Source organism: Mobula hypostoma, chromosome 29, assembly GCF_963921235.1.
Source record: "Mobula hypostoma chromosome 29, sMobHyp1.1, whole genome shotgun sequence".
Classification (NCBI taxonomy): domain Eukaryota; kingdom Metazoa; phylum Chordata; class Chondrichthyes; order Myliobatiformes; family Myliobatidae; genus Mobula; species Mobula hypostoma.
This window is the reverse complement of record NC_086125.1, coordinates 18,928,651-18,955,816: the sequence shown is the minus strand read 5'-3', so window position 1 is coordinate 18,955,816 and position 27,166 is coordinate 18,928,651. Positions and strand designations below refer to the sequence as shown.

At 45.3% G+C, this 27,166-nt stretch overlaps 1 long non-coding RNA gene across 3 annotated transcripts in view; it reads left to right on the top strand.

The window, feature by feature from the left end:
- The window catches only part of LOC134339344 (uncharacterized), a 69,588-nt gene that overhangs the window by 19,107 nt on the left and 23,315 nt on the right, over positions 1 to 27,166 (top strand). Inside the window, exon 3 of one of the 3 annotated variants that reach the window (XR_010016380.1) lies at positions 23,430 to 24,005. The exons of 1 other annotated variant lie outside the window; for it this stretch is intronic. This is a non-coding gene — a long non-coding RNA (uncharacterized LOC134339344). Of the gene's footprint in view, positions 1 to 3,220; positions 6,232 to 23,429; positions 24,006 to 27,166 lie in introns of those variants that run through there. One more of the 3 variants, XR_010016379.1, reaches the window with a different exon arrangement.

Here is a 27,166-nt window from a genome sequence, read left to right as displayed (position 1 = left end):
AATCCCCAGGGCCAGATGGTCTGCATCCCAGAGTGCTTGAGGAAGTAGCCCAAGAAATAGTGGATGCATTAGTGATAATTTTTCAAAACTCTTTAGATTCTGGACTAGTTCCTGAGGATTGGAGGGTGGCTAATGTAACTCCACTTTTTAAAAAAGGAGGGAGAGAGAAACTGGGGAATTATAGACCGGTTAGCCTAACGTCGATGGTGGGGAAACTGCTGGAGTCAGTTATCAAAGATGTGACAACAGCACATTTGGAAAGCAGTGAAATCATCGGACAAAGTCAGCATGGATTTGTGAAAGGAAAATCATGTCTGGCAAATCTCATAGAATTTTTTGAGGATGTAACTAGTAGAGTGGATAGGGGAGAACCAGTGGATGTGGTATATTTGGATTTTCAAAAGGCTTTTGACAAGGTCCCACACAGGAGATTAGTGTGCAAACTTAAAGCTCACGGTATGGGGGGTAAGGTATTGATGTGGATAGAGAATTGGTTGGCAGACAGGAAGCAAAGAGTGGGAATAAACGGGACCTTTTCAGAATGTCAGGCAGTGACTAGTGGGGTACCGCAAGGCTCAGTGCTGGGACCCCAGTTGTTTACAATATATATTAATGACTTGGATGAGGAAATTAAATGCAGCATCTCCAAGTTTGCGGATGACACGAAGCTGGGCGGCAGTGTTAGCTGTGAGGAGGATGCTAAAAGGATGCAGGGTGACTTGGATAGGTTAGGTGAGTGGGCAAATTCATGGCAGATGCAATTTAATGTGGATAAATGTGAAGTTATCCACTTTGGTAGCAAAAACAGGAAAACAGATTATTATCTGAATGGTGGCCGATTAGGAAAAGGGGAGGTGCAACGAGACCTGGGTGTCATTATACACCAGTCATCGAAAGTGGGCATGCAGGTACAGCAGGCGGTGAAAAAGGCGAATGGTATGCTGGCATTTATAGCAAGAGGATTGGAGTACAGGAGCAGGGAGGTACAACTGCAGTTGTACAAGGCCTTGGTGAGACCATACCTGGAGTATTGTGTGCAGTTTTGGTCCCCTAATCTGAGGAAAGACATCCTTGCCATAGAGGGAGTACAAAGAAGGTCCACCAGATTGATTCCTGGGATGGCAGGACTTTCATATGATGAAAGACTGGATGAACTAGGCTTATACTCGTTGGAATTTAGAAGATTGAGGGGTGATCTGATTGAAACGTATAAAATCCTAAAGTGATTGGACAGGCTAAATGCAGGAAGATTGTTCCTGATGTTGGGGAAGTCCAGAACGAGGGGTCACAGTTTGAGGATAAAGGGGAAGCCTTTTAGGACCGAGATGAGGAAAAACTTCTTCACACAGAGAGTGGTGAATCTGTGGAATTCTCTGCCACAGGAAACAGTTGAGGCCAGTTCATTGGCTATATTTAAGAGGGAATTAGATATGGCCCTTGTGGCTAAAGGGATCAGGGGGTATGGAGGGAAGACTGGTCAGGGTTCTGAGTTGGATGATCAGCCATGATCATACTGAATGGCGGTGCAGGCTCGAAGGGCCGAATGGCCTACTCCTGCACCTATTTTCTATGTTTCTATGTTTCTATGATTCTCTGTTCTGGAAATTCAGTTTCCTCAAATTCATGTGAGTTGTACTTTTTTCAATTCCCTGTGATTCTACTTCTGCCTCCCTTCAGCAGGCAGTTTCAGATCACAAACTACATTCTACCCAGTAGTTTTCCTCACATTTAACCACCCCCTCCAGTCATAGTCCTGTTACCTAACTTCTCCCAATTTATCCTTTATAAAATGACCATGATCTTGTATACCTTAACCAGACCTCATTTCTGCTTGGGAGAGAGATATGCCAGCTTCTCCATTCCAACCTAGCAAATGAAGTGACTTAGCCCTGCAGCTTTATCTGTGATCTTCACCCGCACCCTCTTTATGTCCTTCCTAAGATGTGATGGGCAGAGTGAGATGTAGCACTGCAGTTCTGGCCTTAGCTGTGGTATCTCCCTTCTGTTTCTTTTGCTGCTCAGACTTTTCTGTCCACTGTTATCAACGTTTCTACCATTGGAAACAATTCCTTTATTTACTCTGTCTAAAGACCTTTAGCTATTATTTTCACATAATTAAAAATCCCATTATTTGCACTGCTCTGATCTTCCCCTGCACCTTATGCCACTTGCTAATTGCTAAACCCTTCAAATGCTCCTTGTCATGTCAAGGAGAAAACATCCTTATTCATTTCCTTTTTCTATTTGTACAGAACAGGGTGATATTGAATGAAGACCAGAGATTTAGAGCCACTGGAGAGGCATTTAAATTAGTGTTTTCTTATTGAAAACAAGGAAGGACATTCGGCTGTTTTGCTCTCCTCAAAGATTAAAGATTAGCTTTATTTGTCACATGTACATGAAAGCCTTCGGAAGTGTATAGTTTGCATCAAACCAAATGAGGGAGGATTGTGCTGGGCAGCCCACGAGTGTTGCCACGCTTCCACAGCTGACATAGCATGCCTACAGCTCACTAACCATAACCGTACACCTTTAGAGTGTGGGAGAAAACTGGAGTACCTAGAGGAAACCCATGGGTTTCATGGGGAACGTGCAGATTCCTGACAGACGGTGGCAGGAATTGAACTCCGACCTTGCAGCTGGTACTGTAAAGCGCTGCGTTAACCGCTGCTGTCCTGTGGATTTAAGTAAGAAGAAGGCATCTGTTAGTCTTGCGAGACCATGGATCTGCGCCTGGAAAGTCTTCACTCTCCAGGGCTCAGGCCTGGGCAAGGTTGTATGGAAGATCAGCAGTCACCCATGCTGCAAGTCTCCCCTCTCCACGATACCAGTGTTGCCCAAGGGAAGGGCATCGGGACCCATACAGCTTGGCACCAGTGTCGTCGCAGAGCACTGTGGGATTAAGTGCCTTGCTCAAGGACACAACACGTTCCCTGGGCTGGGGCTCAAGCTCACGACCTTCAGGTCACTAGTCCAATGCCTTAACCACTTGGCCACATACCCATTAAGTATTTAATGGTTTACACAATGGAGCTACCTCGGAGAAAATTGTGCAGGTTGGTGGGAGGTAACCTAACCACTCTAAATTGGCACTAATGTGTGTTGCGTGAATACTACCTTGCTGTTTTGGCCTCTTTTTACAATATTCGTTCATTTATTTTCATATTTCTTATTGTAACCTGCAGTAATTTTTAATGTATTGCACTGTACTATTCACTAGGACTTCCGGTCAAGATAGTGCCTGCGTACAAAGCTCCTTCGGTCGACACCTTCTGGATAGATCATGAAAATATATATGCCTTTTACGTTTGTTGTTCATCTTGAATGTGATTCCGGAACCGTCAGAGCCTGCGATTTGCAGTTCAGAGATTGTTTGGATGTTTCAGCACTCTGGCATCTCCGAGAAGACTCTGGGAGGCAGAGGCAAGGTGCGGGGACCTCGTGGTGAGGCGGCTGCAAGCTGATGTTCGACTCCATTTCGCTGAATAAAGCTTCCATTGTTCGCTGATTGGAGCGATGAGGGAGATTGAAATGCCAGCTGCCTGGCTTTTTATCGGTGGTGAGATCACTCTGCTGTGGAGAGAGGAGACTGCCTTTCTATCACTGGTGAGATCACTCTGCTGTCAGAGTGGGGAGACTGCCTTTTTATTGCTGGTGAGATTGCTCTGCTATGGAGAGGGAGAATATTACCCAGGTTTTCTGCATTTAGGTTGTGGACTTGGATTGTGGATTTTTTTTTCAGTCGTATGTTTTTTTGTGTTCTGTGTTTTTCGCCCAACCTTTCTCCTTTTTTTTCGTGTGTGCAGGAGGGGGATTTGGTGGTTAATGTGCCTGTTCCATTTTTGTTCATTTTTTGTGGGAAGGAGGAAGGGTTTTCCGGTTGATGATCGTTCTGCATTTGTTTTTTTTTAATTTCATGGCCATCTAGAGAAAAATTTCAGAGTTGTATACTTTGATAATAAATGAATCTTTGAACCTTTGAATAAGCTTCAGGACGGAGACCTCAATAACTCCTTGTTGACTGGATCCTCGAATTCCTTACTTGCAGACAACAGACAGTTCAGATAGGCAACAACACCTCCTCCACAAACTCCAATGGCAGAGCTGTACCACAAGGCTGTGTGCTTAGGCCCCTGCTCTACTCACTTTATACTTATTACTGTGAGGCTAAGGTCAACTCCAGTGCCATGTCCCAATCAGTTAAGTTAGACAACCTCTCCTCCTCCACTCTCACCCTGAACACCAGCGTGCCTCAAGGCTGTGTGCTGAGCCCTCTTCTGTACTCCCTTTTCACCTATGACTGAGTTCCTGTACATAGTTCATAATCAAATTTGCAGACAACATCATGGTGGTTGGCCTGATCAGAGGGAATGATGAGACGGCCTACAGGGACGAGGTCCAGCACCTGGCCACGTGGTGTGCCGACAACAACCTGGCCCATAACACCCAGAAGACCAAGGATACCATTGTGAACTTCAGGCATGTTAGGAGTCACGCTCACGTCCCCATCTACATCAACGAAGCTGTAGTGGAGCATGTATCAAGCTTCAAATTCCTTGGTGTCCACATTTCCGAGGATCTCACCTGGTCCCTGAATTCCTCCATTCTGATCAAAAAGGCACAACAGAGCCTTTGTTTCCTGCGGAGCATCAAGAAAGCTCACCTCTGTCCCAGGATATTGATGGACTTTTACCGCTGTACCATTGAGAGCATACTCACCAACTGCATCTCAGTGTGGTATGGTAATTGTCCCATATTGGACCGCAAAGCACTCCAGCGTGTAGTGAAAACTGCCCAGCGGACTATTGGCACCCAATTGTCCACCATTGAGAACATCTACCATAAACGCTGCCTGGGTGGGGTGAAAAGCATTATCAAGGATGCATCTCTCCCTAACCATGGACTTTTTACTCTCCTCCCATCTGGTAGGCGCTACAGGAGCCTCCACTCCCGCACCAGCAGGCATAGGAAGGGCTTCTTACCTGATGCTGTGATCCTGCTGAACTTCACATCACAGCGCTAAGCAGTATTGCTCCCATATTGTACTGTCTCAGTACTTTTATATTTGTGTGCTGTAGCACTTACTTTTTATTCGCAGTCATTTTGTAAGTAACACTATTCTTTGCATTTCTGGTTAGATGCTAACTGCATTTCACTGGCTTTGTATCTGTACTCCGCACAATGACAATAAAGTTGAATCTAATCTAATCTAATGTTCAAGTTTGCTGATGATACCACTGTCATTGGTTGAATCAAAAGTGGTGATGAATCATTAAGGAGGGAGATTGAAAATCTGGTTGAGTGGTGACACAACAACAGCCTCTCACTCAATGTCAGCAAAACCAAAGAGCTGATTATTAATTACAAGTGGAGGAAACCAAAGGTCTATGAACCTGTCCTCATTGGGGAATTCTGAGGTGGATAAGGTCAGCAACTTTAAACTCCTCAGCATTGTAATTTGAGAGGATTTGTCCTGGGAACAAGACATAAATGCCATTACAAAGAAAACACAGTAGTGCCTTTATTTTCTTAGAAGTTTGCAAAGTTTTGGCATGTCATTTAAAACTTGGCATACTTCTATTGCCGTGTGGTGGAGAGCATCACGGGTTGCATCTGGTTACATCACAACTTGTTCTGGAAACACCAATGCACTTGAATGGAAAAGCCTACAAAAAGTATTGATAGAGCCGGGTCCATCATGGGTGAAGCTCTCCCCACCGTTCAGCATATCTACAAGGAGCATTGTTGCAGCAAGGTAGCATCCATCATCAAGGACCCATACCATCCAGATCGTGCCCTGGTCTCATTGCTCCCATTAGGAAAGAGATACGAAAGCCTCAAGGCCCACAGCACTAGGCTGAGGAACAGTTATTGCCCCTCAACCATCAGGCTTTTGAACCAGAGGGGTTAGCTTCACTCAACTCCACTCAGCCCATTCACTGAACTATTCCCATAACTTATGGGCTCACTTTCAAGAACTCATCATCTCATGTTCTTGTATTTATTGCTTGCTTGTTCGTTGTTTGTTTGTTTGTTTATTTATCTATCTACCTCTTTTTGTATTTGCATGGTTTGTTGTCTCGCACATTGCTGATTGTCTGTCCTGTTGGGTGAAGTTTTTCATTGAGTCTATTGTGGTATTTACTGCGAATGCCCACAAGAAAATGTATCTCAGGGTTGTATAGGGCGACATATGTTATTCTGATAATAAATTTACTGTGAGCTTTGAACTTTTCTGCCACAAACAACAAATTTCACAACATATGTCAGTGATAATAAACCTGATTTTGACTCTGTATGGTGGAATTTGGAGAAATCTGAAGGAAATATAGTTCAAAATGCAAAGTAAATTTATTGTCAAAGTACATATATGTCACCATATACCACCCTGAGCTTTATTTTCTTGCGGGCATTCACAGTAAATACGAAGAAACACAAAGGGAGAATGACATGAGAGTAACGTAGATTTGGGATAAATGGGTACCTGATAGCTGGGACAGTCTTGGTTGACCAAAGGGCATGTTTCTATGCCTTATGACCCTAGCAATCTATGGATCTGTAAATTTCACAGGACTGAGATCTGGGATGAAAGAGCTGACTTACGAGGAATGTTTGAGCAGTTTGGTTCTAAACTCATTTGACGTTAGGAGAATGAGATAAAAGTTGGAAGGGGCTATGATGAGCATAGGGATCAACATGGACCTGATGGGAAGAAAGGCCCACTTGTGTGAGGAATTTATTTGTAACTTAAGTGTTATTATGTTGACTGAAATAACTAAACAAGAGGAAAGCCTTATATGCAGCAAGTAATTATGTTGGGAATGGAGCCATGGGAGTAACGCTGGAACGGAGCTAATTACAAAGGGCTGCAGGAACTCAGCAGGTCAGACTATGAAGAGAAATGGAGAGTTGATGTTACGAGTTGAGATGTTTGATATGGACAGACATGATATGGAGTAGACTGTTTCAAATTGTCGTCATGCAGCTTCAGTTCAGTTGGATAATATACACTCGGTGGCCACTTTACTATGTACACCTGCATGTTAATACAAGTATCTATCCAGCCAATTATCTGGCAGTAATTCAATGTACAAAATACGCAGACGAGGTCAAGAGGTTCAGTTGTTGTTCAGACCAAACATCAGCAGAGGCAAGAAACGTAATCTATGTGGGTTTGACTGTGTAATGATTGTTGCTACCTAACGGGGTGGTCTGAGTTTCTCAGAAACTGCTGCTGTCTTGGATTTTCACACACAACAGTCTAGCGTTCAGAGAATGGCGTGGAAAACAAAATGTATCCGGTGAGTGGCGCTTCTGTGGGTCCCGAAGTTGAAGGACTGTCTGTGTGTGAGTGGATGTGTGGATGGCTGGGAGAGAGGAAAGGGGATTTTTCTGCCTTTGTCATTTTGTTGCCTGTTGTTGTTCTACTGAACGTTGTGAGCATGCTATGTTGGTACTAGAATGTCTGGTGACTCTTGCGGACTGCCCCCACGGCAGACAACATTTGTATGCTAACATGTGCATGTGATAAATAAATCTGAATCAGAATGATTAATAAACTGAATGCAACATTGGCATGTGTGTTCTGAAGCAATGAATTACGTGTAAGGGGTTTCTTCTTTTATGTTACTGTGAAGGCTAACAAAATGGCTTCTTTGTTATGTTATAATTAAAATGGCTTTTCTGTAATAATAACTGCGATGTAAGGAGTTCTCTCTCTGTTTGTTTGGGTTATATTATTGATAAGAGAGGGAACGAACCAATTGGGATAGATGTTATTCTTTCTTGTGTGTCTATAAGCTATTGTTTAGCGCGGGCTTTGAAGGAGAAGGCGCGATGGGGGCAGGGAGAGGAGACGCGATACTGTAAGCTGGGTGGTGGGACGGACCCCGAGTGGGAGTCCGAGGCCCAGGGTCTTCGGCGAGGAGAGGAGATGAAGACATACTCGTGTGGAGCGTCTGGTCGACCACCGTGGTTGGTCCCAGGTGGTGGGTTGAGGTGGTCTGAGGGGATCGAGTGGTGGAAAGAAGATTCCGTTACTTGTGCTCCAACTGTTGTGCACGAAGTGGTTGAATTTTGATAAGTTTGGTGCCTTTTATTTTCCTTTTATATTGTATCTCTATTAATGACATAGTTCCAGTAAGATCTATAAAGTGTAATCATTTAATCGCATATGGTGTATTGTCTGTTATTTGGCGGGGTGGGGTACATCACACAGCATCCACACAAACTTGGTTACCCAGTTTGGGGGGCCGAAGGCTGCTCCCCCTAGATGAAAGCGAGCTGAGTGAGCCTGAGGCCTACCAGGGGGCTACATAAGATTTAAAAAGTATCTCAGGGAAGATGCAAGTAGCAGAGGGTGTTCATAGCCACACCTGGCCACCATTGTGTTGGGGGAGTGGTGCACAAGAGTCAGGAGCTGGAGGAGGGCAAACAGATACTGGACTTGAGAACTGAAAATGATGGAAATGTCCAGAACAGCCAATAATAAGATGGGACTTCAGTTATGTATGAGGTAAAGTTCTTGGTAACACATGACAGATCAGACTGTACCGGGTTGACAGATGTAAGGAAATCTTTGATAACACTTAAAGACTAGTTTATTTGTCTCGTACCTTAAAACATACAGTGAAATGCATCATTTGACTCAATGATCAACACAGTCCAAGGATGCGCTGGGGGCAGCCCACAAGTATAGCTGCACATCCTGCACCAACACAGCATGCCTGCAATGTACCAAGGAGGGGGATGGATGGAGCTAGGAGCTGGAAAGTTGATTGGCAAAAGGGATATGAGAGGATCATGGGACGGGAGGCCTAGGGAGAAAGAAGGGCGGGAGCAGGCCCAGAGGATGGGTATAGTGAGAGGGACAGAGGGAGAAAAAGGAGAGAGAGAAAGAGAAAATATATAATAATAATAATAATAATAAATAAACAACGGATGGGGTATGAGGGGGAGGGGGGGCATTAATGGAAGTTAGAGAAGTCAATGTTCATGCCATCAGGTTGGAGGCTACCCAGACGGAATATAAGGTGTTGTTCCTCCAATCTGAGTGTGGCTTCATCTTTACAGTAGAGGAGGCCGTGGATAGACATGTCAGAAAGGGAATGGGACATGGAATTAAAATGTGTGGCCACTGGGAGATCTTGCTTTCCCTGGCGGACAGAGCGTAGGCGTTCAGCGAAATGGTCTCCCAGCCTGCGCCGGGTCTCGCCAATATACAGAAGGCCACATCGGGAGCACCGGATGCTGTACGATGTCTTTTCATTCTTACATTCACAGCCAATGCATTTAGTCGTGTTTTGTTACATTCCCGAAGACTGTTGTCACTCATGTGGCCCCCTGGGGTGATACACTACTGCAATAATTGAGGGGCTTCCACACCCAACCCAGCCTCTCCCTGTTCAGTAGTGGACAAGCCCTATATTGAGCTCCCCCTCCACTGACCAGTTGTGGTGGCTGCACCAAGCATCAGTGCATCTCTATCACGTACTCCGACAGCCTGGACTGTGCCAGTTCATCATGGACATCTCGATGTGCTGGCAGACTGACTGGCAAGTTTCGGGCAGACCAAAGGGCGTCTTTGATAGAGCTGGTGATCTTCCAGCAGCACTTGATGTCCATCTTTATGTATTCTTATGTGGGAGGGTGAGCAGCCAGAGGCCGTGGTCCATTAGGTACCAATGAAAAAGGTAGGAAAATTGACAAGTGACTTCAGGGAGTTAGATGTTAAGTTAAAGGTCAGGACCTCCAGGGTTGTGATCTCAGGATTGCTACCCATATCACATGCTAGTGAGGCCAGAACTAGGAAGAACATACAGTTCAGCACGTGGCTAAGGAGTTGATGTAGGAGAGAGGGCATAAGATTTTAATATCCTTGTCTTTCTTCCAGAGAAGAATAGCACCTGAACTGAATGGGGACTATTATTATCCTAGTGGGAAGGTTTGCTAGTGCTGCACGGGGGTGGGGGGTGGGGGAGAAAGGGGGAAGTTTTAAACTAGAGTTGCAGGGGGATGGGATCCAGAGTGTCAGAACAGTTAGTGGAGAAGTTGGTAAGACCTCAGACAAATTCAGGAATCAGTGACTGAGCACGGTGCAACTAAGTTCCTGAGCTGCGTATATTTCAATGGAAGGAGTATTGTAGGAAACTCAGATGAGCTCAGGGCATGGATCAACACATGGGATTATCTTATTGTAGCCATTAGTGAGACTTGGTTGCAGGAGGGACAGGACTGGTAGCTCAATATTCCGGGGTTCGGCTGTTTTAGACGCAACAGAGTGGGAGGGATTAAAGAGGACGGGGTGACGTTACTAGCCTGAAAAAATGACGCGGCAGTGCTCTATCAGGACAGACAGGAGAACTCATCTATTGAAGCTTTATGGTAGAACTAAGGAAAAAGAAAAGTATGACCATGTTAATGGGGCTATATTATAGACCATCCAAAGTCCGCGGGATTTAGTGGAAAAGATTTGTAAAGAGATCACAGGCTGTTGCAAGGATCAAAGTTGTTAGAGAATGTGATGTTAACTTTTCACATATTGTCTGCGGTTTAATACTGTAAAAGGACGAGATAGGATAGAGTTTGTCAAATGTGTTCAGCAAAGTTTCTTTAATCAGTACATAGAAGTCCCAAAGAGAGAGTGTGCAATACTTGATCTCCTATTAGGGAATGAGCAGGGCAGGTGACAGAAGTTTGAGTAGGGGAACACTTTGCACTTAGTTATCATAAAGATGTACTGTGGAGTGCATTCTAACTGGCTGCATCGCTATCTAGAATGGGGAGGGGGTGGGGCTACTGCATGTGGTCAAAATATGCTGCAGAGAGCTCTAAACTTAGTTAGCTCCATCATGGGCACAAGCCTCCATGGTACCCAGGACATCTTCAAGTGTGAGGTGTTGCACTTCAGTAGGACAAACCAGGGTAGGGCACTGAGGAGTGCGGTAGAACGAAGGGATCTGGGAATACAGGTCCATAATTCATTGAAAGTGGCGTCACAGGTAGAGAAGACCATTAAGAAAGCCGATGGCACATTGGCCTTTTACATTAAAGTATGAATACTTTAATGTGAAAGGCCAATATTCAAGTTGTGAAATACATTGTTGAGGCCTAATTTGGAGAATTGCGTACAGTTTTGGTCACCTACCTACAGGAAAGATGTAAAAAAGAGCACAGAGAAAATTTACAAGGATGTTGCCAGGACTGAAGGACCTGGGTTATAAGGGAAGATTGAATAGGTTAGGGGCTTATTTCTTGGAAAGTAGCAGGTTGAGGAGATATTTGATAGACGTTATAGAAAATTACTGTATGAGATGTCTAGATAGGATAAACGCAAGCAGGTTTTTTCCACTGAGTTTGGGTGGAACTACAACTAGAAGTTATGCGTTAGGGCTGAAAGTTGAAAAGTTTAAGGGGAACATAAAGGGAAATTCCTTCTCTCAGAGGCTTGTGAGTGTGGAATAAGCTGCCAGCGCAAGTGTTACATGAAAGCTCAGTTTCAACGAGTAAGGGAAGTTTGGATGGGTACATAGATGGTAGGGGTATGGATGGCTATGATCTGGGTATAGGTCGAATGGAGTAGGCAGTTCAAAGTATCAACGGTCCAATTTAATGTCAAAGAAATGTATACAATATACGCCTTGAAATGCTTTTTCTTCACAAACATCCACGAAAACAAAGAAGTGCCCCAAAGAATGAACGACAGTTAAACCTGGTTTATACTTCTGCGTAAGCTGGACGCCGTAACCTACACAAGTGTCCTATGCACGTTTTGAGCATTTATACTTGTGCGTTGGTGTGTCTGCATCGCTCTGCAATTCGGGCACATCGCGCATGCGCACACACCTGCCCGCGCAAGGCTTCATGGTCATGGTAGTCTCGGGGTAAACAAGACACGAGCGTCTTTTTTCGTAAAAGCAAAATGTGTCCTCCATAATTTCGGAGGTCTGTAAAACTTTATGGAAAGCATTGCAGCCAGAGTTCCTTCCCTGCCCTTCAGTCGCCCAATAGGAAGCTATTGCAGCGTAGGATGACATGTGATGCTACCTAGCGGACCAATCACAGCTGTTGCGTTCTGCGTTGCTGCGACGCGCGGTTACGTCTTGGGAGAGGTGCGCGTAGCAGCAATGCAGGCTCTTGCGTAGGGTTCCGCGTCGGCTTTGTGTAGGGTTTGCGGCGACGCAGACCTTGCAGTGATGCATTGACGCAGAAGTATAAACCAGACTTTAAACGTAAGAACCCCAAAGTCCCCCCCCCCAGCTCCTTTCTCTTCCGTGCATAAGCGGCAGCGAGCAACAATTCCCTTCCCCTCACCCCCACCGGCAAAAAAAGCAGGTATCAGCACCGCCACCGAGCACGCAAGTGTGAGCAAGGCAATAGCAAAGACACAGACTTGCAGTTACCCCAAAGACTTTGCATTTCACCCGACATTCGACATACCACTGGCTCTCTCTCTCCCTAATAAGGGAGAAGGAGGTGTGTCCATTTTCTCAGCGAGCGGGGAGACATAGCAAACAACTTGATGGTTTATGGTGTTAAAAGTCCGTTACATCACTTTTTTCGAGCTCTGTGCCTGAAGATCACAAAGATCCCAGGTCTTCGGGCATACAGCAGTAGATTTTACGACTCCCTCGATGACACACGGGTCTCCTGCCGTGACACCGACCCTCAACTCACCCATCTCCAGAGCCCTGAGATCTTAGGCTTCCAAATCTGAGCTGGACTCTCAGGCCGAACCCTTGGTGTGCCAAACAACGGCCAGGCCTGAAACCCCAAGAAAGGGTGCCATTCCCGCAAAGAACTGAAGTTAGCGTATAACTCCAGGTCAGGGTCTTCAAAAGAGCCCTGAAAGGGAAAAATAAAGATATTAAAGATGTAAATAGAGCTGTTTCTGCAGATGCAAGCAAAGAAATCGCCGTTTAAATGCTTCAGTGTGGACTAGATGGGCCGATGGGCTTGTTCCTGCGCTGAATTTTTCTGTGATTCAATGTCTCTGGGAATAACGCATAGATCTGAAAAGTCCTCTGTCACGTAGCTGCTTGGGATCTAACCACTCTTTCGTATGGAGTGCTGGGATTGTGGTGTCCTCTGATACTAGCTTTGACAGTCACTTCTGTACCTAATAAAGTGGCCTGCCAGTATATGTTTGTGCTCTTCTGCTGTCGTACCCCATCCTCTTCAAGATTCAACGTGTTGTGTTCAGAGGTGCTCTTCTGCACACCACTGTTATAATGTGTGGTTATTTAAGTTACCGTCGCCTTCCTGTCAGCTGGAACCAGTCTGGCCATTCTCCCCTGACCTCTCCCACTAACGAGGCACTTTCTCCCTCAGAACTGCTGCTCGCTGGATGTTTTGTTTTCGCTTTCCACACCATTCTCTGTAAACTCTAGAGACTGCTGTGCATGGATGTCCCAGAGGGTCAGCAGTTTCTGAGATACTCAGACCGCCCTGTCTGGCACCAACCATCATCTCGTGGTCAAAGTCATTTATGTCATGTTTCTACCCCGTTCTGGTGTTTGGTGTGAATGACAAAGAAACCTCTCGATAATGTCTGCTTGCTTTTTGTGCATTGAGTTACTACTACATGTTTGGCTGATTAGATATTTGCATTAACAGGTAGTACCCAATAAAGTAGCTAATGGTTGTATATCTTCACTGAAACTGTACTCTATTATTATGATCATGAAACATACTCACACTTTTTGCATGTTTCATTTCTTTATTAATGCTACACCGCACTGTCTGGGCATTACCAGAAATGAGGCCACTATCACTTCAAGTCTCTTTGTGACTCACCTAAGGCTGTCGTACATTTAGCAATTGTGATACACCTTACTTTGTCCAATGGTGAACACTGACCCTTTGACGATATTTTGCGTGCCAGCTGCTGCCCCCTTTGTGTAAGTGATCACAGTCTTTGGTTTCATCGATTCCTTTTGTCGATCTTCCACTTCTGTAACATTAGCAGGCTTTGCCCTTTCGACAAAAAAAAAGAACTTTGCAGATGTCGTAAACCTGAAAAAAAAATCAGCATGTCAGGCAGCATATGTGGGATGAAGAACATCAATGTTTCATGTTTGCAACCCTTCGGATCTAGGAAAGAAAGATGTTCATGTTCATTTTCAGTAATATTAAAAGTGTGATGAACAAAGGGAATTTGAGTGATAGGACATCGAAAATAACTTAAATTCCATTCTCTTTGCAACTTTACCAGCACATTAAGCTTCTTGTGTCAGGATAACATGTTGTTAATTATAAGGTGTGGGACTCCCTAGTGTGGATGTAATTAGATACAGTGAAAAACTTTGTTTTGCATGCGATCCATGCAGATAATTTCATTCCAATAGTCTATTGTGGTAGTACAAGGGAAAACAGTAACATAAAGCAGAATGAAATGTTACAGATTACAAAGTACAGTGCAGGCAGATAAAAAGGCCATAAAGACGTATATTATGAGGGCAAGAGTCTATCATCTTCTGAGAAAGTGGAAAACAATAAATGCTTCAGATGCTAGACCCTTCATCATACCTGTGAAGGAGAGGAACAGATTAATGTAGGTAGCAGGAAAGGTGGAGGGGGGCAATGAGTAGAAGAAATGGAATTTCTGTGATAGGGTGAGGTTATATGGGAGATAAGATCAGCCAAGGTTAGATTTGGCACTATGGTTCTGCCTTACTGGAACTTGGGCCAGCAGGCATGACTGTACACAAACAGGGAAAAAAAGAAGAGATGGTAGGCAGAAATGGTTCTTCTACAGACAGGAAAGATCGTAAGATATAGGAGCAAAATTAGGCCATTCAGCCCGGTGAGTCTGCTCCTCCATTCGATCATAACGTAAGAAAGAGCAAGTTATCCAAAATCGGATAATCTAATAAAGAGTCCCAAACACGAGAAAATCTCTGAAAATCCAAAGCAAATGCTCCGCCCAAAACATTGACTGTTTACTCATAGGTGCTGCCTGGCGTACTGAGTTCCTCCAGCATTTTGTGTGTGTTGCTAGTAGTGAGTCCTCTTGTTTTAATTTGGTTAAGTTAGATGTTGTGGATCAGTGAATTCAGTAGTTAGGTGGCTTAACTGGATTAGTCGTAGAATGACGTACCTGTCCATGTGATTGAATCTCTCGGGGAAGCTGGGGAATTAAACGGTTCATTAAGTAAACAAGAATGAAATAGGTAGGTGTAAGTGAAAGGAAATTTATTGGAGCGGTTCATGATCATGATGGGTTTAGATAGGGGAAATAAAAACATTTTATTGGTGGATAATTTAAGGATTGGCAGACGGTGAATTAAATTGGGGAGAGTTTAATTAAATGCTTGGGCTGGAGGGATAGTGGGGTTCATCAATGAAGCCAGGGATTCTAGAGACTGGTATTGGGGCTTCAAGTGGAGGATCTCATTAAACAATCTGTTCAAATGGAAGGGTCTTAACAATGATTAGGTCATCTCCTACAGCTGACATTGGAGGATTATTGACAACTAGGTCTTCACCAATAATCGGGACATTGAGGGGGAGGTTCGTCGTCAATTCTTTGGGCCTGGAAGAATGTCTCTTCCAATGACCCACTGAGGGGTTTGCCTTCACCTGTTTTAGGGAGCTTTATCAGGACCCGAAGACAAGGCCCTTCATTGAAGTAGGCCAGGAGGGGAAGGCCTCAGTTAATTATATCATCCCGTGTTGAGGCCAAGGAACATAGGGCATCTCCAGGTAAGTGGGCCTAATCCCGTGTCCTGACGATTTTCAGCAGTAGTTATAGCTTGCAGAGTAGACTGGCTGTCAACTTATGGAACTAGAAGGATATTACCCTTCCAATAATGATTAGTGCCTGGATGTTTTCACCATTGATTGAAGTGAGTAGACTGAGGCACTTTGGGGTGATGTATCAATTCTGGGTCTGGAGAAGTTGTCCTCTGTAATGACTGGGCCTTGATGGGAGGTTATCAAGGCCCTAGGCCTGAAGGGAATTTTCTTTCTCATTGACTGGGCACCTGAAGGGAATCCATTGGGGTGTGAAATGGACTGTCTTATCAGTGATGTGATCTGGAGGAGGGGATCCCGCTTATGATGGTTTGGTGGGGAGTGTCCTCACCAATGAACTTTATCAATGAATGTGAAGCCTTCAGCAATGGTAGTGACCTAGACTGGGATTAGAGGAGGAAGGACAGCCATGACCTAAGCCTAGATGAGTATCCTCCATCAATGATATTGGAATGGAGCAGAGACGTCTATCAGCAGTTCAGAGTTTCCCTCATTCAAAAAGGCTTCATCGACGACCAAGGTGGTGGAGGGAGGCTCCCAGTTTGTAAGTTCTCTGAAGTCTTGCATCTTAATCAAGGTTCCGAGGCTGAAGAGGATGGTCTCCATGAACAATGTGGGCTGGAAGGGAAGGGACTTCATCAATAACTGGGGCCTGGAGGTATCAGAGAGAGTGTACAAGCTCGTCAGAGACAGCAGCAGGAATCACACTCGGTTCTTACAGTTGGCACAGTAAAGTGTTGCAGTAACCTCTCCTCTACCATGCTGGCCTCAAGATAGTTAAGGGAGTACAAAGTGGAAATAAAACAGAATGCAGAACATACTGATACAGTTAACGTGAAAGAACATGGCAGGTAGACAAACGTATTTGCAGTGAATAGGTGGACTTGTCTACTATAACAGGCTGTCGAGGTCAAGTTATTGTTAAGGAGAAGGATCTGTAGATATTAAGGGTATGTGTAGAGAGCAGAGATATGATATAGAAATGGGGGAGTGGCCCCACTTTTGCAGAACAGGCTTGGAGGGAAGTATTGCTTACTCCTGCACCCATTTTGCTATGATCATTTGGCAGCTATGAAAGATGTGACAAAATGCATGTCTGGGTGCTGACTAAACATTTCAGCACTTCTAGTTCTTTTCCCTGGACATCAACCATACATCACATATACGGTGTGATGTGTGATTGATCAGGTGCGGGGCGTCACAGAGTGAAGAATCTTTTACCTGTTGCTTATTGGAAGCTAGCTGTGGTTCTGAGGCTTAGATAGACCAAAGGTGCAAAATGCGATTTCTCTCCTCACCCACTTTGTTTCACCTTAAAAGCGATTACTCATCTTGTGGTACGCTGAAGGGTTTTTCCTTCAGGGCTCAGTCTAGACAGTGACCACCAATAGCAGAAGTAGGCCACTTGGCTCTTCAAGCCTGCCCCGGTATTCGTATGGCATTATCTCCTCCTCTGGTAGGACAACATAGAGGTGGTATGGTTAGTTTAATGCTATTACAGTACCAGCAATCAGGTTCAGTTTCTCCACTGTCTGTAAGGAGTTTGTATGTACTCCTGGCTGGTTTCCTCACACAGTCCAAAGGCATATGGATTATTAGGCTCCACCGTTCTAATGATCCCGAGCAGATTCAGAAACCGACTGCACCACCATCAGTGCAGATTCCAACAACCTCAGCTGCCTTCAGAGTGCCGATTGCATGACCTCCAACTCTGACTCGTGCCTTGGCCGACAGTGCTTCCAGGCCGGGACTTCATATTCTGCCGCTAGAGCCCCTGTCTCCCCTTTCCCCACCACCGCTCTGCAATCCCGTGTCTCTCAGATCTCACTGCCAGCTCTTGGGTTCTCGGAGACGCCATCTCCCTCTCATCCCACCTTCCCCTCTCCTCTAACATTACCAACTCCCTTCCCCCCTCTGATCCCAGCTCTCATCCATGCCGGTCTTCACCATTCCTTCTGACCTTCCCCTCTCTGAGGCAGTATGTGCTGTCCTCAGGAAGGGCCTCTCCTTCGTCCCCCTGTGCCCTCACCTCAGTAGAGGAGGCCATGTATGGACATTTCCGAATGGGAATGTGAGGCAGAGTTGAAGTGAGTGGCTACTGGGAGATCCTGTCTGTTGTGGTGGACGGAGTGGAAGTGCTCGACGAAGCGGTCCCCCAATCTGCGTCGGGTTTCACCGATGTAGAGGAGGCCGCACCGGGAGCACCGGATGCAATAGGTGACCCCAACAGACTCACAAGTAAAGTGTTGCCTCACCTGGAAGGACTGTTTGGGGCCCTGAATGGTGGCAAGAGATGAGGTGTAGGGACAGGTGTAGCACTTACGCTTACAGGGATAAGTGGCGGGTGGGAGATCCGTGGGGAGGGACATGTGGACCAGGGAGTCGCGGAGGGAACGATCCCTGCGGAAAGCGGAGAGGGGTGGAGAGGAAAAGATGTGTTTAGTGGTGGGGTCCTGTTGAAGGTGGCGGAAGTTGCGGAGGATAATGTGCTGGATCCGGAGGCTGGTGGGGTGGTAGGTGAGGACAAGGGGAACTCTGTCCCTGTTGTGGTGGCAGGAGGATGGGGTGAGGGCCGAAGTGCGGGAAATGGAGGAGATGCGGGTGAGGACATCATTAATGACGACAGAAGGAAAACTACGATCCTTAAAGAAAGAGGACATTTGAGACAGGATCTCCCGGTTGCCACCCTCTTCAACTCTGCTTCACATTCCCATTCGGATATGTCCTTACATGGCCTCCTCTACTGCCATGATGAGGCTAAACTCAGGCTGGAGGAGCAACACCTCATATACCGTCTAGGTAGTCTCCAGCCCCTTGGTATGAACATAGAATTCACCAACTTCCGGTAATTCCCTCCCCCTCCCTTCCCCCATCCCAGTTTCACTCTGCCCCCTCCTCCAGCTGCCTAATACCTCCCTTATGGTTCCGCCTCCTTCTACTACCCATTGTGTTTTCCCCTATTCTTTCTTCACCTTTCCTGCCTATCCCCTCCCTACTTCCCCTCCCCCACTCCTTTATCTTCCCCCTTACTGGTTTTTCACCTGGAACCTACCAGCCTTCTCCTTCCCACCCTCCCCCCACCTTCTTTATAGAGCCTCTGCCCCTTCTCTCTTCAGTCCTGACGAAGGGTTCCGGCCCAAAACGTTGACTGATCTTTTCCACGGATGCTGTCCGACCTGCTGAGTTCCACCAGCATGTTGTGAGTGTTGCTTTGACCCCAGCATCTGCAGAGTATTTTGTGTTTCTTTCTTCCATGGCTTTCTGTCCCCTCTGATGGGTCACTCCTTCTCCAGCCTGTAGCTCTTTCACCAATCAACTTCCTGGCTCTTTACCTCACCCCTCTCCCCTTCCTGGTTTCACCTATGTCTTTTCCTCCCCTCCCCCCACTTTCTAACTCTGACTACTCATCTTTTTCTCTTCAGTCCTGATGGTCCTGGCCCGATAAGTCAACTGTACACATTTCCATAGATGCTGCCTGGCCTGCTGAGTTTTGTGTGTGTTGCTTGGGTTTCCAGTATCTGCTGATCTTCTCTTGTTTGTTATTGGATTGTTAGGCTAATTGTTCACAAGCATTTAATTTGGACAGCACAGGCTTGTTCGGCTGGAAGTACCTCTTACTGTGTTGTATCTCCAAAAAATAAATCAACAATTGAAGAAATGCTGGGGATAAAGAAAGGGAGCTTAACTTTATTGATTGGGGTGCTGAGTATCAAAGTTGGCAAGTCATTCTGCACCTGTATAAAACTCTAGTCAGGCAAAATTTGCAGCACTGTGTGTACAGGAAGGATGTGGAGGATTTGGAGAGGGTGCAGAAGTTCACCAGGATGTTCTCTGAACTAGAGAGAACTAACTATTAGGAGAGTTCAGATAAATATTGATCCTTCCCTTCCTTGGAGGCTGAAGGCATAGATAGGATATTCAGTTGGTCTTTTTACCCCCAGGTTGGAAATATCAATCACCACAGGGCATAGCTTTTAGCCAAGAGTGGTAAAGTTTAAATGAGATTTAGGAGGTAAGTTTGCTTAATAGAGACTGGTAGATGCCTGGAATGCATGACCAGTGGTGGAGGGAGATGCAATAGCAATATCTAAAAGGAATTTGGACAGGCACATGAATAGGCAGGGAATAGAGAGAGGACAGACCATGTGAAAGCAGATGGGGTTAGTTTGGACTGGCACCATGGTTGGCACAGCCATTGTGGGGCAAAGGGCCTGTGGCTACATGGACTGTATTGTGCCAGTCCTCCGCAACTTCCAATTCCTTAGTCTTCCAATAAGTTATCAACTTCCTTTGTAAATACGTCAGTGATCCAGTAACCCAGGGAGGTTCTGAATTCCAAGGATACGCCATCATTTCCGTTCATCATACACAGACGGACACTCCATTAACCATAAGACCATAAGACATAAAAGCAGAATTCGGCCATTTGACCCATCAAGTCTGCTCCACCATTCGATCATGGCTGATTTATTTTCCATCTCAACCCCATTCTAATGCCTTCTCCATATAACCTTTGATGCTGTTAGTAATCAAGAATCTATCAACCTCCATTTTAAATATACCCTCCACAGCTGAATGTGGAGAGGGTCAGTAAATTTCTGATTTGATGGAGAATGGACGTGAAATCACAGAGGAACATCAGGAGAAATTTCTGAAACGCCCGTCCGCTGCTGTCGTTACTGTGTGGTCGGGAATCTTTCGGAGGGTAGGCCTCAAAATCCCCAGCCTTGCCTGCTTTTGGCGACTGAGAAAGAGGTCGAATCGCTCGGACAGAGATGACGCTCAGTACTCGGTGTCGGAGAGCTGATCAGAGCTCGAAGTTTTCGGATGACTCAGAGTCGAATTGTGGTCGGCGTGGCAGGGAGAGTTTTTCTTCCTTCTCCCATCTGCCTGAGATGTGGGACATTTGAGAAACTTTGAACTTTACTGTGCTCGCGGACTTTCTTCATCAAGTTATAGTATTGTGCACTGTTGTAACTATATGTATAATTATGTGGTTTTGTCAGTTTTTTCAGTCTTGGTTTGTCCTGTGTTTTGTGATATCGTACCGGGGGAAATAATGTATTATTTCTTAATGCGTGCAATACTAAATGACAATAAAAGGGGACTACATGTCTTCATAATCTAAAAAAAAATTAATTACTGGGTGTCACTATCTCAGAGAACTTATCCTGGACCAATCATATAAATATAATTACAAAGAAAGCATGACAGCACCTCTACTTCCTCAGGAGCCTGCGTGATGGCCTGGTACAGGAACACCAATACCTTGGAGTGGGAAGCCCTACAAAAGGTAATGGATTCGGCACAGTACATCACACGTGCAAGCCTCCCAATCATTGAGAACATCTAGATGAAATATTGCTGTAGAAAGACAGCACCCAGCATCAATGACCCTCACCAGCCAGGGCATGGCTCTTTTCTCGCTGCTGCCATCAGATAGAAGGTAAGAGTGCCTTAGGAGTCACACCAACAAGTTCAGGAGCAGTTATTACCCCTCAACCATCAGGCTTTTGAACAATAAGGGGTAACTACACTTGCTTAAGGATTCTTTTATCTTGTTATTTCATGCTCATTTTTTATTACTATTTATTTATATCTGCATTTGCAGTTTGTTGTCCATTGTTTACAGTTACTGTTTCATGAATTTGCTGAGTATGCCCACAGAAAAAGAATCTGAGTTGTATGTGGTGACATGTATATACTCTGATAATAAACTTTACTTTGAACTTTCAATTCCAAGAGATTCAGCACCCTCTGGTTAGATTATGAGGACACGCAGTCCTCTTTTATTGTCATTTAGTAATGCATGTATTAAGAAATGATACAATGTTCCTCCAGTGTGATATCACAGAAACACAGGACAGACCAAGACTGAAAAACTGACGGAAACCACATAATTATAACATATAGTTACAACAGTCCAAACAATACGGTAATTTGATAGAGAACAGACCATGGGCACAGTAAAAAAAAATCTCAAAGTCTCTCGAAAGTCCCATTATCTCACGCAGACGGTAGAAGGAAGAAAAATCTCCTGGCCATGAGCTTCCAGCGCCGCAAACTTGCCAATGCAGCATCCTGGAAGCACCCGACCACAGCTGACTCTTGAGTCCATCCGAAAACTCCGAGCTTACGACCAGCTTTCCGACACGGTGCACCGAGCACCATCTCCGCCGAGCGCTTCGACCCCAGCCCTGGCAACAGGCAATAGGCAAAGCCGAGGATTTGGGGCCTTCCCCTCCGGAGATTCTCGATCGCACAGTAGCAGCGGCAGCGAACCGGGCATTTCAGAAGTTTCTCCAGATGTTCCTCCGTGCTTCTCACGTCCATCTCCATCAAATCAGAATTGTGCACGGCCCTACTTACAAATACCGATATCATTCACCAGAGAGGCCGCGTGCGCTGCATCGCGCCGCCATCTTCTCCTCCCTCAGGAAGAAATTCCTCCTCATTTCTGTTCTAATTTGACATCCTCTATTCTGATGCTATGCCCTCTGGTCCGAGACGCTCCCACTTTTGGAGGTTTCCTCTTAACATCAGCTCTAACATTGTCTCATTTTTGCTATGTTCTGTACCAGCAGTTATGGTTGAAATGACAATAAAAAGTGACTCGACTTGACTTGACTATCTAAGCCTTCCAATATTCGATAAGTTTCAGTGAGATCCCCTGTAAACTTTCTATGACATACAAATTGGTGACAGACATACAGCATTCAGAGGTAGGAGCACAACCATACTCTAATTTGGAAGAAACGTACACAGAATGCTGGAGGAACACAACAGGTCAGACAGTGTCTATGGAGGGCAATGAACAGTTAACGTTGTGGACCGTGACCCTTCATCCCTCCATGGATGCTCCCTGACCTGCTGGGCTCCTTCAGCATTTTGGGTATTTTGTTCCAGTTTTCTAGCATGTACAGAATCTCTTCGGTCTATGTTCAGAAGAGGTATTTGACAGAACCATTTGAGATATCAGCCCATTGCTTCACTCCCTTCCAACAGCCCTGTAAAATAACTCTAATCATTAGAAATAGGGAATACGCCCCTTGTGTTTGTTCTACCATTTAGTAACATCTGTCTGGTCCGATCCACATGGTATCCAAAAATATACCAATCTCAATTTTCAATTCATTCAGTGACTCAACATCTGCCACTCCTTGGGTAGGGATTTCCTTCTCTAAGAGAAGGAATTTCTTTCTTTAGCCAGAAAAATCCAGCTCACTGCTCCACCCTCTCGCTAGATGTAATACATCCCCCTGCTTCTCATAATTTCCAGACTCCCTAGGGCCCTGCTCCAGTCTCTCCCACCCTACCAATCCGCTTGTCTCGTACACTTCTCTCCTCTTCTCACCTCACTCTGAAGGAAGGGCTGACTTGGATATCAAGAGCTGACATTGAACCTTTGAAGAAGGCACAACACACTTCAGGACCTGTGACATATGCAACGATCAGAGGAACTTAGCAGGTCGGGCGGCATCTGTAGAAAGGAACAAACATTCAATATTTCAGGCTGAGATTCTTCATTAGGACTGGAAAGGAAGCAGGAAGAAGCCAGAATCTCCTGTGTTTATGACCAATGCGGTTGGAACATGGTATTGCATTGGCCAGTGGGCACAACACAAACTCCCAAAAGCAGATGTGTGACAGTAATAAACGTTTCTCTCTCTCCGCAGTTGCTGGCTGTTCCCAGACCTTTCTGTTCATAAATTTTCCCCTCGGTGTTGATATCAAATAGATGTTGGCACACTGGACTTCACCCATCAGGGCAATGAGAATGGAGGCTGTGGTGTTATGTTGAAGTAGTACACGATATTGATGAGGTGGCATTTGGAATATTGAGTTCAGCTTTGGCCACTCTGCTACAGGCATGAAGACGTTGTTCCATGACTGTAAGGTGGCCCAGGCCTGACCTTGTAATATTCCTTCAACCAGAGGCTGAGATCCCTTACTACTCCCTCAACATGGAGGGGGGCAATGGAAAGGCAGCTAATGGATGTAAGATGATTGCAGCTATGCTGAGATCTACAGACAATGGAGTGTGGGTAGCACTCATTTCTACCTCTGAAGACTATCGATTGAAGCTCCACTCCAGAACATCTAGTCTTATTCTTTTTCTGAGGCAGTACTGCAGAGACCATTGAGATGAACGAACCAATATTCCTGCCAGCGTTTGACCTCTTTTATGCAGAAGTGTTATATTGAAGAAGAGCAAACGTTTCTTGATAACCCAAGAGATGGCATAGACTGGATTCTGGAGCAGAATTTTTTTCATCCAAAAATACTTTATTCAGAAATATTACAAAATAAAGTTATTTACATAAAAAACATTCATTGACTCAGTCCTTATTCAATAAATAAAGTTAGTTACAATAAAAATATGCGTTGACTCTCAGTCCAATGAAAGATGTTTACAATAAATCGTTCGTTGACTCTCAAACCTTAGTCAAGAATTAAGACTTATTTACAATAAAATTATTAACAATAAATAAACGGGCATTGGCTCTAATTCCTTTTCCAAAGTTCTTTAATGGTCTACACAATTCCAGCCACTCCTGGGGCACCATGTTGATTCATCTGTCCACAATGCTGATGAGGGTTAGTCTCCTCCCCACCCGACCTCTCCCACTCCCACGGGTGACGAACATTAAACTGTGGTCCTTCCCCACCGGGCCTTCGCGGTGGCCGCACCAAGCTTGAGTGCATCCCTCAGCACGTACTCCTGCAGGCGAGAGTGAGCCAGTCGGCAGCGTTCAGTCATGGACATCTCCGTGTGCTGGTAGACCACCAAGTTTCGGGCAGACCAAAGAGCGTCTTTCACCGAATTGATGATCTGCCAGCAGCACCGGATGTTTGTCTCCGTGTGCGTCCCCGGGAACAGCCCGTAGATCATGGAGTCCTTGGTAACGCAGCTGCTGGGCATGAATCTTAACACCGTCCCTTCCATCCTCCTCCACACCTTCTTCACGAATCCACAGTGTGCAAAGAGGTGAGTCACCGACTCCACCCCATTACAGTCCTCCCGTGGGCAACGGGGTGTGGAGACGACATTCCGGGCATACCGGAGGGATCTGACTGGGAGGGCTCCTCTCATCGCCAGCCAGGCGAGGTCTTTGTGCCTGTTGGTGAGGTCTGGCGATGAGGCATTTTGCCAGATATACTGGACAGTCTGCTCAGGGAACCACCCCACTGTGTCCATCACATCCTTCTCCTGCTCCGCCTGCAGGACATTACGTGTTGACCACTGTCTGATTGCCTTGTGGTCAAAGGCGTTGGCCTGGAAGAACTTTTCTACGAAGGACAGGTATGGAGGCACCGACCAGCTGACGGGGGTATTGTGCGAGAAAGGGGCCAGACCCACCTTTCATAGCCAGGGCGACAGGTAGAACCTGGGCACACAGTGGTACTTTTTACCCAGGTATCTGGGATCCACACACAGCCTGATGCAGCCACAGATGAAGCTGGCCATCAGGGTGAGGGCGACACTGGGACGTTCTTGCCCCCACTGTCCAGGGACTTGTGCATGAAGGTCAGTGTTTCAAGTTTCTCCAAGTGATATAAGTGACATCAGTGACAACACATAATGGGGTATTAGCTGTGCACAAATTAGGTCTTGTATTTCAGGTATTACGAGAGTGACTTTACTTCAGAGGGCGTATATAGTTAAGGCCTGAACTGAACCGTGGAGTGAGCTCAGGCATTTTGATACCTTGGCATTTACTCAAAGTTCAAATTTCAAAGTAAATTTATCATCAAAGCTTGTATATTCACCATATGCTACCCCAAGATTCATTACCTTTCAAGCATTTACAGTAGAACAAGGAAATATAATGGAATCAATTAAAAAAACTACACACAAAGACTGACAAACAACCAAGGTGCAAAAGAAGACAAAGAGTCAAATATCGATCGCCCTCCATTCCTTGCATGATCCTGTCTAAACGCCCCTTTAAACAGTATTATCGTGTCTGCTTCCTCCAGCACGACTGACGGCATGGTCCAGATACTCATCACTCATCTCTGTAAAAAGTTGTGTGCATCTTCTGCTCCCACCGTAAATACATGTCCTCCATGTTTTTCCCTGAAAAAAAGTTTCTAAGAAACTACCCCATCTACAGTCTGTGGCCACTTTATTTGGTACAGTTGTACACCTGCTTGCTAATGCATGTATCTAATCAGCCAATCACGTGGTAGCAACTCTTCTCATTGTTACCGTCAGGAAGGAGGTACAGAAGCCTGAAGGCACACACTCAGCGATTCAGGAACAGCTTCTTCCCCTCTGCCATCTGATTTCTAAATGGACATTGAACCCATGAACACTACCTCACTTTTTTTTTTAGATTATGAAGACATGCAGTGCTCTTTTACTGTAATTTAGTAATGCATGCATTAAGAAATGATACAATATTTCCTCCAGTGTGATATCGTAAAACACAGGACAGACCAAGACTGGAAAAACTAACAAAACCACATAATTATAACATATAGTTACAACAGTGCGACAATACCATAACTTGGTGAAGAACAGGCCATGGCACAGTAAAAAAAGTTCAAAGTCTCTCAAATGCCCCACATCTCACGCAGACGGGAGAAGGAAGAAAAACTCTCCCTGCCACGCCCGACCACAGTCCGACTCTGAGACGTCCGGAAACTTCGAGCCTCCGATCAGCCCTTCGACACTGAGTACCGAGCACCATCTCTAGCTGAGCGATTCGACCTCAATCTCGGTCACCAGCAGTAGGCAAAGCCGGGGATTTTGGGGCCTACCCTCCAGAGATTCTCAATCGTGCAGCAACAACAGCAGCGAACTGGCGTTTCAGAAATTTCTCCAGAGGTTCCTCTGTGCCTTCACGTCTGTCTCCATCAAATCAGAATTGTCCACGGCCCCTATTTAACGGATACGATATCATTTTCACCGTAGAGCTGCGCACACGCGGCGCGCTGTTATCTCTCCTCCCACCTCGATTTTATACTATTTCTGTTTTACTATTTTATTACTATGATAAATTTAACAACTTAATATATATAAATATACTTCCTGTAATTGACTTACTTATTTTTCTATATTATCATGTATTGCCTTGTCCTGCTGCTGCTAAGTGAATGAATTTCATGACGTGTGCCAGTGATATTAAACATGATTCAGATTCTGATTCCCAAAAGCATACAGACATGGTCAATAGATTCGATTGTTGTTCAAACCCAACATCAGAATGGGGAACAAATGCGATCTATGTGACTTTGACTATGGAATGATTGTTAGTGCCAGAAGGGATATGGTTTGAGTATCTTAGAAACTGATGATCTCCTGAGATTTTCTCACACAACAGTGTCTAGAGTTTACAGAGAATGGTGCAGGAAACAGAAAAAAAAACATCCAGTGAATGGCAGTTCTGTAGGGCAAGACACCCTG